Raw genomic sequence first — 16,894 nt, 5'->3', positions numbered from 1 at the left:
GGTTTTCAAATAGTGATCTTCCCTAGCTCTTTCTCTGGAGACGCTGGGGATTGAACTTGGGACATTCTGCACTCAAAGCCACATGTCGTACCACTGAGCTACAGCCCTTCCCAAATTTAGAGCATCGTACCACTTGACTCATCTAGGCCAGTGTTTCCCAAACCTGGGTCTCCAGCTGTTTTTGGACTACAATTTCCATCATCCCTGACCACTGGTCCTGCTAGCTAGGGATAATGGGAGTTGTAGTCCAACAACAGCTGGTGACCCAAGTTTGGGGAACACTGATCTAGGTCATTCTCATATGCACTGACTGGCAGTGACTGTCCACAGTTTTAGGCAATCATCTTTCCCAGAAACACTTGGAGATCCCAAGGAATGAACCTGGGATCTCCTCCATCCAAAGCAGGTATTCTACCATGGAGATAATGGTCCTTCTCCTGTGGTCCTTCTGGACCACTTTTCTCCATGCCATGCTCCTTTTCCATGTGTGGGGATTGCTGTTATTACTTTTGAATGGAGGAGCTTTCATTCACAGTGGTACCCGCCCCGCCCCCCAGACACAAGTCTGTCTCCTCAGTGAGATGTTGGCTACTGTGAAAGGAAGCCAACCAAAAGCCCTGCCACGAGACCCACTTTTGCCTTAATACCACCGTAAGAAGTGATACAGCCCTCTGGATATCTTTCCCCCCAAGGAGTTATCTCAAAGCCAGGCATTCTCTCAAAGTCATTGAGCTGGCAAACTAAACAGAGGTCATTTTACCTGGGCTAAACAATAGCGTTGCTGTCATCCATGCCAGAGATGGAGCAGTTAGAAAATGCACTTGAAAGCTGGCTTTGAGACTGGTTGCTAGGCTGAGACAGACCAGGTGCCCTGACTCAGTTTGGGGGCAGACAGTGGAATGAGGCACATCAGCGGTCTGGCTGGATCAACCTTCCTGGGCAAATTCCAGTTCTACCAAGTAAGCAAAGAGACGGGGAGATGGAGACCAACTTCTACATAACGCTGAAGCGCGACTGACTTTAGCACGGCACTTTCAGTAATTTCTAATGCAGCCCTTTGGTTTTGCACTCCTTCTGAATGCTGTTGCACACAGAGGAGAAATTCCATTCCATTCACACTGAAAGACAAACGTAACTAAGTCACACTTTTCAAAACGAAGCCATTGAAATCCACACCTCTCTGAATTCTGCAATGTGGTTCTCCAGTCAAGGACTGCGTGCAAAAATGAACAGGCTAGGGGCAAAATGTGCATAAAAATGCATAGATCAGTGAAAATGACACACAAAAATGCATTATATATTTGGGGAAATTGCTTTTCAAATATGTGCATATTAGGCAAAATTACATAAAACATGTGTATATTCGGATAATTTCACACTGAAATGCTCAGAAGGACTTTCCGTTTGAAAAAAATAAAAATCTTGAATTGATGTGGAAATGTGGAGAACTGAATTTAAAATTTAACCCTTTATAGATTTTGTTGAAATTGATCAGTGTTATATTACTGCAAAATTAATAAAATGTTCTAAGAACATTAAAACAAGAGAAACTGAAAAAGACTGAAATGCATAGATTTGTGCATCCTTGCTTTTGCACTATCAGATCAACTCTCGCTCTTGAGAGCTCTCTTTCAGTCCTGGAGCCAAATCAAAACCACTTGGGCCATTTTGTGCCATGCTAGAAAATTAATCCTCCCTGCCCCATGATTATTGTAGTGTTCCTTGTATACTCTACCACCCCAACACTACTTGACACAATACCATTCTTCCATTCCACCCCATTCCCTTCCTTTCTGTTCATTTCCTCTTCATTTTTCATGGCTTTTAAAATCATTTCCCTCTCTTCCTATTTGTTTCATAAAAATGCGAAGGGACTATGTGTGCCACACTGAAGTCAGAAAGAAATTACTTTCACTTGCTTTCCTAAACAGTAGCTGCATTGGTCTGTTGTACTTTAATGTAAAGGGTCATTTCATGATTGCCGCACAGCCATTCTCCCTCACAGCTACGCACTTTAAGATTATGCAATAATCTTATAATTATATACTAATAATAATAATAATTAAGAGTGTATTGCAACAATGAATGCAGATCTCCACGTGCTGCCTTTCAGCTAGATCTACTATTTTCCATGGGCAAAGGATTGGGAATGCTCCAATATCTTCTTTTGGAATGATTTTTGTTTTTGTTTAAGTTCTATTGCATGTAACAGAACGTGCACAGCATCCTCTTTCTTAACTTCTTAACTTTAGTCATCATTTTCTCAAAATACATACACAATCCTTATATACCATCATCCCCAATAAACTCTCCACTTTCTTGAACCTGAAGCACCTTGTGTTCTCTGTTGTTCCCAAAAGCTTAGCTTTGGAGCATACAGAACAACAACTCATCAGTGTTCTTCCCGCACGCATTCTCCAGAGTGACCCTAGGAGCCAATCCTCTGTAGCTGACTCACCTCTGTTCACTCTGATTGGCTTCAACCAGAACAAATGGTGAAGACTTCTCAGTGGCCCAAAAGCTCTCCTCTCCTGCAGATTGGATGGCTTTAGGGACAGGGACTCTACAACGACTCTGCTGCAGAAATAGTGCTAGTTCCTTGATCCTCCATGACCCTAGATTACACTCTGTGTCAATTCCTAGAGAGATTTCTTTCCCGGCTCTACTCTGTGAGATCCCTTTTTACTGGAGATGCCTGGTAGTGAGTCTGGTACTGTATGCAGGTGTGCTGAAAGGGAGCTTTTGCTCTTATCTCCCAGAAAGCTACTGGACTTAATACTTTCCCTCCAATTTGCTTTTTGCTAGATTTTTATCGCTATCCAGGGGGCATTAGAGACCCCAAAATGCCCTGGGTTTCACAGTGTTCATTCTCTGTGCCAGCCTATACCATCGAAACACTTTGAAAACAGTATTTAAGAATATGTGTTGGGTTCCTGGTGCATTCCAGTCAATCCAAGGGGAGATTTATTTTCTCTCCTTTAGCAATTGCTGGCTCAGGACCTTTTTAATAATTATCTTTGATTTGCTTCTTAATCTACTGCTGTCTTTAATCCTCCCTCCAGCTCAGAGAGAGAGAGAGAGACTTTATTGGCTTCAAAAATAACCTCCACCTTTTTTGGCAACAGGTTATTTTTCTAAGTGGCTAATTGCTTGCCAGATTTCACTCGCATCATTCTTCCAGTATGTGTCAGGCATAGATTCGGCATTAATCACTCGTTTGCTCTGTATGGCATTTATTTCTTCAGGAAATGAATCAGACAAGAGGGACCTGCGCCTCCTCACCCTCCCGTCACTCTGCCCATTTTGCCAGGGAAGAAGGCAAGGGGTTTTTTTTGTGTGTGTGTGTCTTTCTCTCTCCCCTCCCTCCCCCCCCCCATATAACACACCCCCTTGCCTGTCTCTCCACCAATGAGTTTGGCTTTGCAAATGCGTCTTCTGCGCCTTGAGTCATCGGCCACGATCACTTCACAGCAATGAAACCGCAGAATCCCCTTCCAAAAGCGAGCGGTGAGTGCCAGCCAGAAGCAAATAGAGAAATGAATGTTCATGCCCGTCAGGGTAACGAGAATGGAAACAGTGTGTATCACTTCTTAGTCTCAGCTCTGCCTGCCAACGCCTGAATTCCTGCAGTTAAAAAGGGGAAACTGAAGTGAGGAGTTCATTGCCTCCTCTCCTCTCCTAGCCAGAGTTCCTACTGGAACTCATCCTTACTGTACTACTGGCTGTGTTGCATGTGGTGGACTGTGATTAGGAGAGCCCTGGGATGTCTGCAGATGCAGAAGACTGGGTGTCTATGTGTGCATTCAGAGCCCAACTCATAAAAATAAAGGTGCTCAGAATTAAGACAGCAGGAACCATCTTTTGGGATCAGGGATGGGGGAGAAATTTGATTCAGTTCACATTTAAAGCTTTGGAAAGAATAAGCAATCTGAAACACAGCCATCCTTTTAAACTTCGCACCCCTCTGAATTTTGCAACGCAGTTCTCTGGTCATGAAATGTGTATAAAAATGCACAATAATGGGTCAACGATGCATATAAATGTATAGATCAGTGAAAAGAACACATGAAACTGTATTAAATTAGGGGAAATTGCTTTGCAGGTATGTCTATGATGCAAGACCACATTTTCTTTTGTTGTCTGTTGGGCAAAATTACATGCAAACGTGTATATAAGACCTTAAGATGAGGGCTAGGCAATAAGACCCCTACTCCTCTCCCAGAGCTAAAATTCCCAGAATGGTTTAACATTCAAAGCCTCTTTACAGAGAACTTGGGGAACTGGGAGGGGAATGTGGTGTGTGGGTGTCTCCAACCAAGTCTCAGCATCCTTAACAAACTGCAGCTCCCATAATTCTTTTGGGGAAGCCATGACTGTTTAAAGTTGTTTCGTTGTGCTTTAAATGTATGGTGTGAATATGGTCTTAGTCATGATAACCAGGACTTTTTCTTTTTTTCCCCCAGCTGGAACTCAACAAAACTCAGTTCTGGCGCTTCTCATGTGGGTGCTATTGGCATTCCAAGAGAATGAGGGAAGTGTTTTCATGGTGAGTTCTGGCACCTCTTTTTCTGGAAAAATAGCACCGATGATAACTAAAAATGCAGGAAAATTGATGTCCAGGGATGGTGGGAGTTTTTTGGGGGGAGACAGCAAGATCAGACGTTGATGTCCAAAGATGGTGGGAGATTTTGGGGGACAGCAAAATCTGCAGGGCCATGCCTGGCTAAATGGGACCTTCTTGTTCAAAGGCAATGTAGCCCTGGATACCATTTTCAGTAGGGGAGAGCTATTGCTTTTTGTCCTTCCTGGGGGCATTGGATTGGTCCCTGTCGGAATTAGGATGTTGGACTCAATGATGGGACTCCTGGGCCAATCCTGCAAAGCTCTCCTTACATTCTTACGGCTAGGGAAGGAGTGTGTTGTCATGCCAAGGTTGACATATGAGCCAAGGCTCAGCCCCTAAACTGTTATTTATTTTTATTTAATGTATATACCAGCCTTCCATCAAGGATTCTAGGGAGGTTTACGGCAAAGCTATAACAAATGAAACATCAAAAGATGAAAGCGACCAAAAACAAGACTGAAAAAGTGCTAAAACATCAGCAGGCAAATCCACAAAAACTCTATAAACAACCAATTAAAAAACTTGGAGAGATACTTAAGGATGCCTTAAAAACCAACTGAAAGTTCTTCTCTTGGCACCTAAAGAAAAATGGAGGTGCCAAGCAAGCTCACCTAGGGAGGATGTTGAACACCACCACTGGCAGAAGGAGGGGGCAAAAACACCTTTCTTTGATGGCCACCCACCTCTGCAATGACAACTGGGGTGCCCTGAAAAGGGCACTGGCAGATGACTGCTGGAGTTGGGCAGATCACTGTGGCATCCCATTGCCTGAATGCCAAGGCCCATAAAACAAAATGAGACAGGCTCTGAACTGGTTTAAAGTCAAGTTGGCTCCAGGCAGTCTGTGAGCAATCCAGTTTGCCGCACAGAATGGCCAATTGCTTAGTCAGGAACAAACAAGCAACAAACAAAACCAAGAAAGTCAGTAGCTGTCAAAAGGGTAGATGGATCCCTATTGGCTGCTACGGTCACCTGGTCCCTGCCAGGCTGCAAGTTGCACTACCACTGCTGGACTGCTGCAGCGGTGGCGCTATAGTGCTGCATAGTTGTGGCCCATGGTTCTCAAAGCTTCTAAGTTGCTTTAGTGGGATGGGGAGTAGAGCAAGGCAGTTTTGCTGACAGAGTCTCCTGGTTGACCCCCACCATTAGCTGTGCCAGCCTTTTAAAAAATCTCTAAAATCAATATTATTTTGATCCATTATTGTGGGGCCCCTAAAAAGCATGGGGCCCATAGGCTGGAGCCTACTCTGCGTATTTGGTGATCTGGCACTGACCATTAGCTGCTGGAAGGCCTACGTAGCCAGTTCATATGGGCCACAAAGGGATCAGGAAGTCCTTTGTGCATAAAATATTGTGTATTCTTCAGTGCACCCCTCTGTATAAAGGATATCCTGGATAAGAGCTGCTGATAGAGAATGCAGTTCTGATTCCTTGGTAGAACAGTTTCTTCCTTATTAAGGCTGAAGGCAGGGAATCAAATCAAGGTAACATGGTATAAAGGTAACTTGCATCACTAGTGGCCAAAACTGAACAGACCCCGGGGACTTTCCATCTACTTCAGAACCACACAGTTTTCGCAATCCATTGGTAGTTTTCTCTTCCATGAATTTGTCCAATCCTCTTTCAAGCCCTTCCTGCAGAAGTGAGTTCCATAGTTTATCTATGCACTTTCCAAAGTCGTACTTTCATTTGTTTGTCCTGAATCTTTCCACGTTCAGCTTCGTGGGGTGAAACGGCTCCATGGCCACTTCTTAAACCTCACCAGCCCTTTCCTAACAAACCTTCCGGGCAGATTCCACCCCTGTCTTTCTGCAGAGCAACGCTTTTCAGCTACACCTCTGATCTCCGTGCTTCACGGCGAGCGCTGCGCTGCGGTAGCTTTGCTTTGACAGGTCTCTGGAGGATTTCAAGGAAGTTACACACCCACTTCATTCACGCTAATCGGCTGTTTAACGCAGGAGAGTTCAGTGTTATGAATGAACGCGAGCGTGTTTTGGCTTGCTGATCAGCTTGCAAATATAATGCTCGCTTGTCAAATGAGCAGAGATTCAAAAAAAGAAAGAAAGAAAAAGGGGAGGGGGAGAATCCCAGCAACCTTTATGGAAACGGAAATTGATTGAAACCATATTCTCTGAAAGTGAAAGTTCTTTGGGGTGGGGGTGGGGGTGAGGGACTGCATCCACTCTTCCTTTTAAGTCCCAGCAAAAGTTGCTCCCTGCCCTTGCTGTGGATCTCTGAGTCACCACTCTTGGTGAATGTGGGAGGAAGTGAAACCACAGCCTGTTCTGGAACAAATTTCATGCAGCTGAAGTGAGGTCTTGCTGGGCTTTCAGCATGCTGAACGCTTGGATTTCATTCATATCTTTGGGGAAAGGTTATGATGCCTTATGTTGAGAATGGACAGGAGTTAGTGAGATGTACAGCACACTGATCATGCACTGCCCTGAGTTTGTATTACAGCTCATCTTTAAAAATCCTGAGGATAGATTTCATTTCACTTTTGAATTGCATACCACCTTTCTACATTACTGTACTCAAGGTGTTTTACAACTCAAATAAACAACCGAAGTTGCACTGCCACCCTATAATTGAATAATTCTTCATTCAGTCTGACCCCCAACTCCCAAATCATTGTTTAGATGTGCTTTTGAAAGGTCTTAAAGTCCCTAGACCTCATGATGGTCAAGTTCCATGCATGCATAGGAAGTTTCCTTACAACAAATCAAAGCATCGGTCTATTGAGCTCAGTGTTGTCTGCTCTGACTGGCAGTGACTCTCCCGGGTTTCAAACAGGGATTTTGCCAATCCCTACCTGGAGATGATGGGATTCCACCTGGGACCTTTGGCATGTGCAGCCAATCACAGAGCCACAGCAGCTTCAACATGTGGAAAATAAATATTAATTTAGGTTTCAGCAAAAGCAAGAGCTAGCAAGATCCTGGGTCCTGGGGAAAATGATGCCCGCCACATCTACATCTCCCATCAGCCCTAGCCATCATGGCCAATAGCCAGGCATGATGGGAGTTGTAGTTCAGAAACATCAGGAGGGCTAGATGGTCTAGTCCTGTGGAGATGGTCTGGCTTGACCATCATAAACAAGAGTCACCAAAATCAAAAAGGAAAGGCACATCCCTATATGATTCTCAATACCCTATGAGCGAGCAAAAGCCGATTTTGGTCATTGCTGCCTCCAGCCCAAGCTGAAATTTTGGAAAGACTAGAAACACTAAGAAACAGATTGGCTGGGAAGGATGCTCACAATGAGGAGGGCTAGATGCTTTCCATTCCTTGTGCAGAAAGTTTATGTTGAATCAGGAAGCTACAGCCTGACATAAGTCTGTCACTCAATTAAACTGCAGTTCCTTCATCCTACAGGTTCTGATGAATTCTACACAAATGTGCAGTGGATATGAAATAAGAACATATGACAAGCTTGCTGGATCAGGCCAATAGCCCATTGAGTTCAGCATCTTGTTCTCACAGTGGCCAATCAGATGCCTGTGGGAAACCCGCAAGCAGGACCTGAGCACAATAGTCCTCTCCCCTCCTGTAGTTTGCAGCAGCTTGTATTCAGGATCATCACTGCGTCCAACTGTAGATGCAGAGCACAGCCATCATGCAATCACTGCATCTGCACTGCACTGCAATCACTGATGGCTTTCTCCTCCAAGAATTCAGCTAATCCTCCTTTACTTCTGTAGAAGAACTGCAATTTGTTCTTCGATGCAAATATGTATTGCCACCAACATTGTTTGAGGAAAAGCATTCTATCCTGTATTTGAGAAAAGCAGGGGAGCTTGATCAAAGATGCTTGTGGTTTTTATAATATTTTTCTAACCACTGTCTAATTCATCGGGGGCGACATTCTAAATCATTCATTAAAAAGAAAATCCAAGAGGCTGTGAATCAAATGTTGTTGGACGGCAACTCCCATTGTATGACCTTGGGCCATGCTGGCTGGGAATGTTGGAAGTTGTTGTCCAACAAGGAGAGTGCCTCACACTGATAGCGTTTTCTCAAAAGAGTGAGTCAAATAACTGGACATTGGTCTTAGTCACCAAACTATCCAAGATGTGGGAACAATCCTCCATATCTCATCTCGTCAGGCCCTTATCCGAGTCCATGGAAATCTGACGCAGAGTAGATCATCAATGCAAAGAAAGATCTCAATCAATTCAACTAAATGCTACTCAGAGTAGACACATTGAAATTAATGAACATGATCCGGACTATACATTTAAAGCTGTATCATACCAGAGCCAGGACTGCTTCCAAAGAATCTTGGGAAGTGTCATTTGTTCAGGGTGCTGAGAATTGTTCAGAGGCTCCCATTCTTCTTACAGAACTACAGTTCCCAGAGTTCCCTGGAAAGAGGGATTGATTGTTAAATCATGCTGGGAAATATAGCTCTGGAAAGTGAATGGGGGGGTGGTCTCCCAACCATAGGAGCCAACTCCTAGGGGTTGTGGGGAATTCAGCCCCTGCAATAAAATATTTGAGGGAGCTGGGCCCCCACAAAATTGATGGGCATTGACATTCAAATGGTGTGTGTGCACTGTGTCATGTGATCGGTTGTGTGGAGTGGGGCTTACCTGGGCCCCAAAATATTTTATTCAAGTTGGCACCCCTGCTCCCTACAGCTCTCAGCACCTGTAACAAACTGCATTTCTGGATCACTGAGTATGTAGTCATAAGGGATAGATGCATGTGTGTGTCTCTGTGTGTGTGTTTTTTTAAATGTAAGAAATTTCTTACTAATTTCTTCAGATTTACTGCTCTTAGGTGGAATCAGAGAATGCACACAGAGCGCTGATTAAGCTCCGCCGCCCATTGGCCTTTGCTTCTGGCAACCAACAAAGAAATCAATACCCCTTCCTTCTGATTGCAAACTCAAAGTCTATTCTCCATGGAGCAATTCCCTGATTGCCAATAATGGATGATCTGCTCCTTTCTTCCTGCTCCATCTGCAGGGAGAAGCATGAGCTACCTTGCCAAAAGCGCACAGCCACCTCTCTCCAGACACACACACACACACACACACACACACACACACACACACACTTGGGCAGACTGTGTCAGCCCAGCCCCAGACTATGTGCTTGATGAAGGCTATTTCTGAGTCATTCCCCAACTCAGCGCTGGTGCATGAGACGCCGACGGGAGGTATCATTTAAGAAATGCAGGCAGGCAAACATTCAGGTGACCTAGATTTTGCAAGCTGAGCTGAGGCTCTGTCTGCTGCAGAGAGACATGAAGCCAAAAGCTACACTGTGGTGGGGCTGTCGCTGTCTCTCTCGAGCAGCGGCTGAAAGGAGGGGAGAGCTAGATGAGCCTTGTCTTGTGCCGGCTTCTTAACTTGATTTCTGCTGTCCCTGCTGGACTCACTGATGTTGCTCTTTCGTCTGGGGAAAGGGAAGGGGGAGAGTCGCCCGTATTGCCCATCTGCATATTCTAAATCCCTTTAAAACATGTGCACCTCTAGGCTGCTCCCAATTAACACAAGCCAAACAGCCACACTGGTCTCCAGCTGAACTTGTCCTTACAGCTTCTCGATTATGTCCCAGATCTAAATACATTTGCTTGGAAGTGAGATTGATTTGTTTTGATGGCAAGTGTGCTTTGGATAGCAGCAGCAGAATGATGTCAGGACAACGGGTGGGATACAGAGCTCTGTAACTAGAGCCCCATGCATGCAATGGGGTGCTCTTGGACCCAACATTTCTCTTCTGGCTGCAGCCCTCGGGGCTTCCTGGCAAAGTGCAGGAAGTGTTGGGGTTGCAAGAGAAATGGGGGACCTGTCTGAAACTGCCTTCTCCCCACCCCACCACGCTTCCATTTTGGGCCTGGATAGCACAGTTAGTTTAAGTGTGGTGCTAATAATAATGCCATGGCTGCAGGTTCGATCCCGTATGGGAGAGCTGCATATTCCTGCCTTGCGGGAGGTTGGACTAGGTGGTACTCATTATCTCTTCCAAATCTATGATTCTGTGGCTCTCCTTGGGACCCACACTGAAAGGCATTCATGCAAGGACACCTTTGTGCATCTTGTGACCTTCCAAGTCAAATATAACCCAATAGCCATGCATGGTTGCCCAGTAGGAGATCAATGAGTCTCCTGCTCCTGACCCTGGAAGTACAGAATGGAAGGGATCTTTTCCCCCCCAAGAGCCCCATAACCGCATATAGAGTGATGGATTATGACTCTGCATTCTCATGATTTCCTGCCTCATAATCTGCCTCAAACTTGTATGTTGCCATTTTCCAGCCACTATGGAGGTAAGACCCTTTATAAGATAAGTTGTGCTGCATCAGGCCAAATATCCCCCCAGTGCAACAGTGCACTATCTGGCCATTTCCTGCAGTGACCAGCCAGGTGCCCTTACAAAGCTCATAGGCAGGGCATCAGAGCAAAGTCAGCAGCCCTTCAATAAAATTCACCATGATTGCTATGCTAAAGCTAGTTGGACAGGACAATCTGTGCCAAAGTCCACTGGTCAGAATTGTATTTCCTTCTGTCATGTTTTTTTGGGAAAGCTGGTGCATTTTGAATGGGCTCTTTTCTTGCCTAAAATCCTATTGAAGATTAGCTGTTTCTCGTGAATTCATGGTTGCTGTTTTAAATTCCCAGGTGCATGGATTCAGAAAGCAGATGTTGCCAGAATGGGTAAGCCAAACACCTTTTGATATCTGGTAAATCTACCTTAGGGGCAGGAACACCTCTGGGTCTTGAAATCTGGGTATTGGGTACTGAACATGCCTGATCTTAAACCTGGGTCAAATGTTCTGCATGCTCCCTCCATGATAAAGAAAGCAGTGTAAGGTGAACTGAGAACTCAGACTTGAGTTGCAGGAACCTTGCTGAAGCTCAGGATGTCTGGGCCTGGGCAATGAAAAGCAGGATATTCAAATGATGATGAATAACAACAACACTAAATAATGATTTCCATAAGGTCCCACTGAAATTGCACCTGAAATTATGTGGAACTCCCTGCTCCCAAGAGATCAAGTTAGCTTTCTCTATCTTTGTGTTCTGATGGCAATTGAAAAGTTTCACCAGAAGACAGGAAAGAAGCCTTATACTGAGTCAGACCAATGGCCAAGCTAGCTCTACACTGACTGGCAGCAGCCCTCCAGGGTTCCAGGTGGAGGATGTTCACAGTCCTACCTGAAGATGCCATTGGAGGTTGAACTTTTCTGCATGCAGAGCAGATGCTTAGACACTCAGCTTTCTCAAACAAGCTCAAACTTCTGCTACTGATGACTGTTAGTGTTACCCTTGATGCTTTTACTGCTGGTTTTTTTGTTAATAGTTGCGTTATTTTGTGTGTTGGTGATTGAATTATTGGTGATTTTATGTTTGCTTTTTGTTCTCAAGCTGCTCTGAGCAAGTCAGGGGGAGAAGGGGGGGTTGTACATTTTTTGAATAAATAAATTGAAATGCAAATCCAGAGATTCCTCCTTTGGTGATGTGTATTAAGGAGAGCTGACAGGGCTGGCCTAATATGCATTTCTGCCTGAGGTGGAGCAGGAAATGATTCCTTCTTCCCACACCAAGTCAAGGTACAGAACGCCCAAGGCCAGCCCAAGCTAAGTTGGCACCTAAGGAGGACAATCCCACAAGCACATCACTCCTTCCCTGAGGCAAATGCCTCACCCTGCCTAATGGCAGAGCTGGCCCTGGGACCCAGATGAGTTCTGGAAGACTCATTGCATTTCTAAAGAAGTGTGTGTGCCTTTTCCCCACACATGCCTTAACTATTATCAGGTTTTGCATAACATGGAAGTTTGAAGTGAATTCAAGGAATATCAGGAAAAACATCAACGAAATTTCAGAGAGGAAATAAGACAGCCAGCAAAATTTATTCTCACATCCTTTAACTGCAGGTCAGGCACATCGATATCTGCATTTTGCCTCTCCTCCTATCCTTAGAAGCTGCAAGACTGTCCATCCAAGTTGCAGAGCAGCTTCCATCTGGTTCCCAGGTGGTCCCCCAGCCAAGCAGGGTACATGGCCAAGCTTGCTTAGCTTCAACAATAGAACTGTTTCATGAGCCTTCAGACCATCATCTGGTCATATCCTACATCTCACATTCAAACTTTATGAGCTCATATGTGTAGGTGCTTTGGAGGATGTATCTTTTGGACCACTTCCTGATCCTGTTAGCGCATGTGGTGTTAGAAGTAGGAGGAGCTCAATTACAATTCTGAAACCCCAGGAGGTTCAATAGGGTGAAGGTTGTGGCTGTTTCCCTTCCACATGCACACATTTTCCAGCTGCTTCCAGCTAGCTTTCCTTCTCCCACCTAGACAGGGATGTCCTCTGCTTGGTAGAGAAGGCAGTCTTACCTGTGGTGCTTCACTGACTCCTGTTCAAGGCTCAGAATTGTGTGGGGCTGCCATTCAGTGGAAAGACTGGGCAGCGTAAGGCTCATCTTGCAGTTGGGCACCACTGCATCCAATAAAGATGCAGTGGAATTTTCCATACTTAGAGAAGATCTGATAAACGCAAGGTCATCAGGACAGGTAGATAAGGCAGCGGGATGAAGGACAGATCACAAGGCATCTGGGCTCCAAGTGAAGGCAACTCTGAATATTGCTCCATGGTCAATCAATAGAATATGTAAGATGGAGACATTGTGGGAGGGAGGTGGGTGAACTTGACTTCAGATCCCTGGAGAAGTCAGCCCACACTTAAGGAGCAGGCCTGGATCAGGATCCAGTGGATGCAGGACTAATTCAGCCCCCTGCCACTCCCTCCCTGCCCAATGCTGTGGCTTTCTGTGGACCACCATTACAGCATTTCACCTGCTCATTTAGTGGGTGGAATGAGGGATGCCTCTGCCCTTCAGCCCAGCTCAAAGAGGAGCTGGATTGAAGCCTGGGTTGCATTCTTCAGCTGTGTCTCTTCCATGGCAGTGAAGCTGGGATGTCAGGAGCTGAGGGATCCTCTGGACACTGGAAGAGAGACATTCTCAGGGGTCAGTGGAAAAGGTCTCATGGCCTCAGGAGATGCTTCTTTGTGATCTATGGAGATCTTACAGGAGAGCTCACTCCTGGGGCAGAGGATTGCCGCAACTCTTGGGGCCATCTTGAGATGAAGAGATATTTTACTCTAGATCCTGGGCCACTTGTCACATTCCACTTCCCCCTGTGCTGAGAATATTTCTGTCAAGGGAAATTGCAGCATATTGTGTAGCCTTTGGCTATAGCTGTTAGTGGAAGCCCACCATAGCAGAGCACATTTTTTTTTTTTTTTGCATGCAGAAGTCTCCTCCTTTCATTCTTCTACTAAAAAAGCATTTCTAGTAGAAAGGGTGATACCCACTTTAGGGAGATCTGGCTCAGTATAAAACAGCTTCAGAGATTCAGAAAGCCACTTGATGCATTTTCAATTCCAGCTGGGAGAGGATTGGAGATTATCTACCTGGACCACAGTGCTTTGGTGAGAGGAGGGCAGAATTCTGTGCCCCTCCTTCTCTTCAATGAGTTTTTCAAATGCCACGCAATTCCTACCTGGGAAAGTCTCTCCATGAACAAAATAGACAGGCAACTAACACCCTTGTGTAGACCATCTTGTGCAGGCATGTTGTGTGCTGCAAGGTCATGCACCAAGAACCTTCCATTAAGTGTTCTGCTTTAGGGTTATTCTTGTTGAACCTCGTTTATCTTAGAGTATTGTGGATGCAGTTGGGTGAAGGTTCAGCAATGATAATAAAGAAAAGACTGCAATGGCGGTAGCAGAAAGATGCATGTATGGCAGGGGTGAGGAGCTGCTGGACCCCTCTCTCTCTCTCTCTCTCTCTCTCTCTCTCTCTCTCTCTCTCTCTCTCTCTCTCTCATTCTTGGAACTGTTCCCAGGCCACCAAAACTTTCCCCAGCCCCACCCCTCAAGCAACATTGCTTCACACCCTCCTTGAGTGTTTTTGCTTGGCTAGAAATGTGTCCTTGAACTCTGATAATGGCTCTCTCTCGCCTGGATGAAGGACACAGAGGAGGATGTGTAGAAACCAGCCTACTGTTCAGGGGTAAAATTTACGTTTGTTGCTTGGCCCACTTTCACTTCTGCTCCTCCCACCACTGTCATGTGGTCCCCAGAAGGCTTCTCAGAAGTGAACGTGTCTCACAGGCATAAAAATGATTCCCACTTCTAATATATGGCCATTAGCCATGAACAACTGAGGGACAAACACTGAAATGACACAAAATATGAAGAGCGATGTTCTGGCCTGTACACACCTGAATATTCATTTAATCTCCACCCCACCCCCCAAAAAAATCCCTCAATTATAATCAGCGTTCTTTTTTGGGGGTTTTGTTTTTGCCTTGAGGCAATCTGAGGAGTTCCGCTAAACTAAACATAACACAATTATGCTTGAAAGAGGCTATGGTGGAGTGAGTTGGAAACCCTGATATTTTTGGAAAGAAAGCAGAATGGCCAGAGAGATGATGATGACGAGGGGCGAACAGGGTGTGCTTTCTTAAGAAAGCAAAACCTTAGCGATGTAAGTTCCCCCAGGAGCATGTACAGTGCCATTCCTCAACTCGGCCACCACTGAAAAGGGGAAATTAAGAATTCCCGACACACAACGTGGTTAAGAAAAAAGGGAGGGGGGGAGAGAGAGAAAAGCTGAAAGAAAGAAAAGAGAAGCTGGCTGGGACTGTGTATTGAAAGAAAATGTTAATTTCAGCCCTGGACATACGTATTTTAAAAAAGGAAAGAAAGAAATCCAACTGTTCATCCTTTTCCTGGCATTGATATTCCTGTTTGCTGGAGGTGTTTGACATGGGAAGGAATGGTTTGTTGGACAAGGCATTCAACGCCCTCCCTCCAGAAACATCCCTAGTTAGGGGTGGTGGTGGTGGGCTTGTTAGACACTTTGATTTTTTGTACAGTTAATGTTCCCCCTCCCCTGTCTCCAAGGGCCAAAGTATGACTATACACACACACACACACACACACACACACACACAACATACACATCCAGCCTCACTATGCCGAGAGAAGGAGTTTCATTTTGTGACCGAGAAAATGCTAGCGGTATAGGCTGAGTTCTACATTGTTAGATTTGGCAGTGATTCAGCTGCTTTCAACATCTGCCAGGGAATGTGGGATCTTGTTATAAGCAGAGAGAGAGAGAGAGAATAAGAATTAGGGATGCATTCAGCATATGCCTGAGCACCACTTCCTCTTTATTCCCTTATTTTGCTCAGCTCCTTTTTTTTTTTTACTCGTACCTCTATATATTCAAAACTGAGGGATTCTCCTCCACCCTTTTCCCACCTCCTTTACCTCCTCCTCCCTGTCTCTGCTTCTTCCTTTTTCTGTACATCTCTCTCTCTCCCTCTCTCTCCCTTAACTTGTTAAGTTTGAAAGATGATATATACACACAGTTTGTGATGCCAGTCAGCACCGTTAAAGGCCAAGATTAATGCAATGGATTGGTGCGGCTGTGTCGCAGTGGAGCGTGATCAGAATACGAGATGGAAGATAGGGGGAAAGGGCAAGAAAGTGCTGGTGCTCAGAGTTTGTACAAGTCTCCTTAGCAACTTGTCTGACATCTTTCTTTTTTTAAAAAAAAAAATGTTGGTGGGGAGGTGTGCAGAGGCTCGTGTATGTACACGGATCTCCCCCAAACCACCCGTTTAATAAAACATTCCTTTCATTTTGAAGCAGCGCTGTTTTCCAGCTACTCTCATGTTCTTTGGTTCAATTACTGGATTAAATTAGTTGTCTGAGAGACGGTTATTGGGGGGGGGGACGTGCTGTGCGCGCAGGGAAATGGGAGGGGGCGCTCAGTACTTTTTCATTCAAAGAAACCGCTACAGAGTTGGATTCTTCCCAGTTATTCCAATTTGGAACAGTGATTCCTTGCCTTCCCACCCCCTCCGGCCCCCTGGCCAATTCAACAAGCTACAGAATCATCAGCACCCTGCCATTTGTTAAGTAATTTGGGACACATTTGAATTTATTATTTTTAGAACCGAACTTGTAAAACAAAAGATAATATTTTGGGGCAAGATTTCTCTCTCTCTTTCTCTCTCTCTCTCTCTCTCTCTCTCTCTCTCTCTCTCTCTCTCTTCCTCCCAAACCCCTCCCATTTCTCCCCCTCCCACTTTTTTTCCCTTCCCTAAACTTGACAGCTGAAGAATAAACCCCTATAGGAGGGAGTGGCTTGATAGTGATGAAGGTATGTGACTCCTTTTTTTTTGGAAAAAAAGTTGCGTATTACTATGTTAATACTGTGGGGGCTAAATTTGAATTTGGTGTAA

At 45.1% G+C, this 16,894-nt stretch overlaps 1 long non-coding RNA gene across 1 annotated transcript; it reads left to right on the top strand.

Annotated features, from left to right (window-relative positions):
- Positions 1-3,073: 3,073 nt before the first annotated feature.
- On the top strand, positions 3,074-16,320 carry LOC308574710. Its single transcript, XR_014002561.1, has 4 exons — positions 3,074-3,507; positions 4,464-4,546; positions 11,253-11,288; positions 15,991-16,320. It is a non-coding gene; the product is annotated as an uncharacterized lncRNA (long non-coding RNA).
- Positions 16,321-16,894: the final 574 nt, after the last annotated feature.

The sequence above is a fragment of the Podarcis bocagei genome (genome assembly GCF_964188305.1).
Source record: "Podarcis bocagei genome assembly, chromosome: 15".
Taxonomy (NCBI): Eukaryota; Metazoa; Chordata; class Lepidosauria; order Squamata; family Lacertidae; genus Podarcis; species Podarcis bocagei.
Note: the sequence above shows the minus strand (reverse complement) of the source record. Positions and strands in the feature narration are given on the sequence as shown.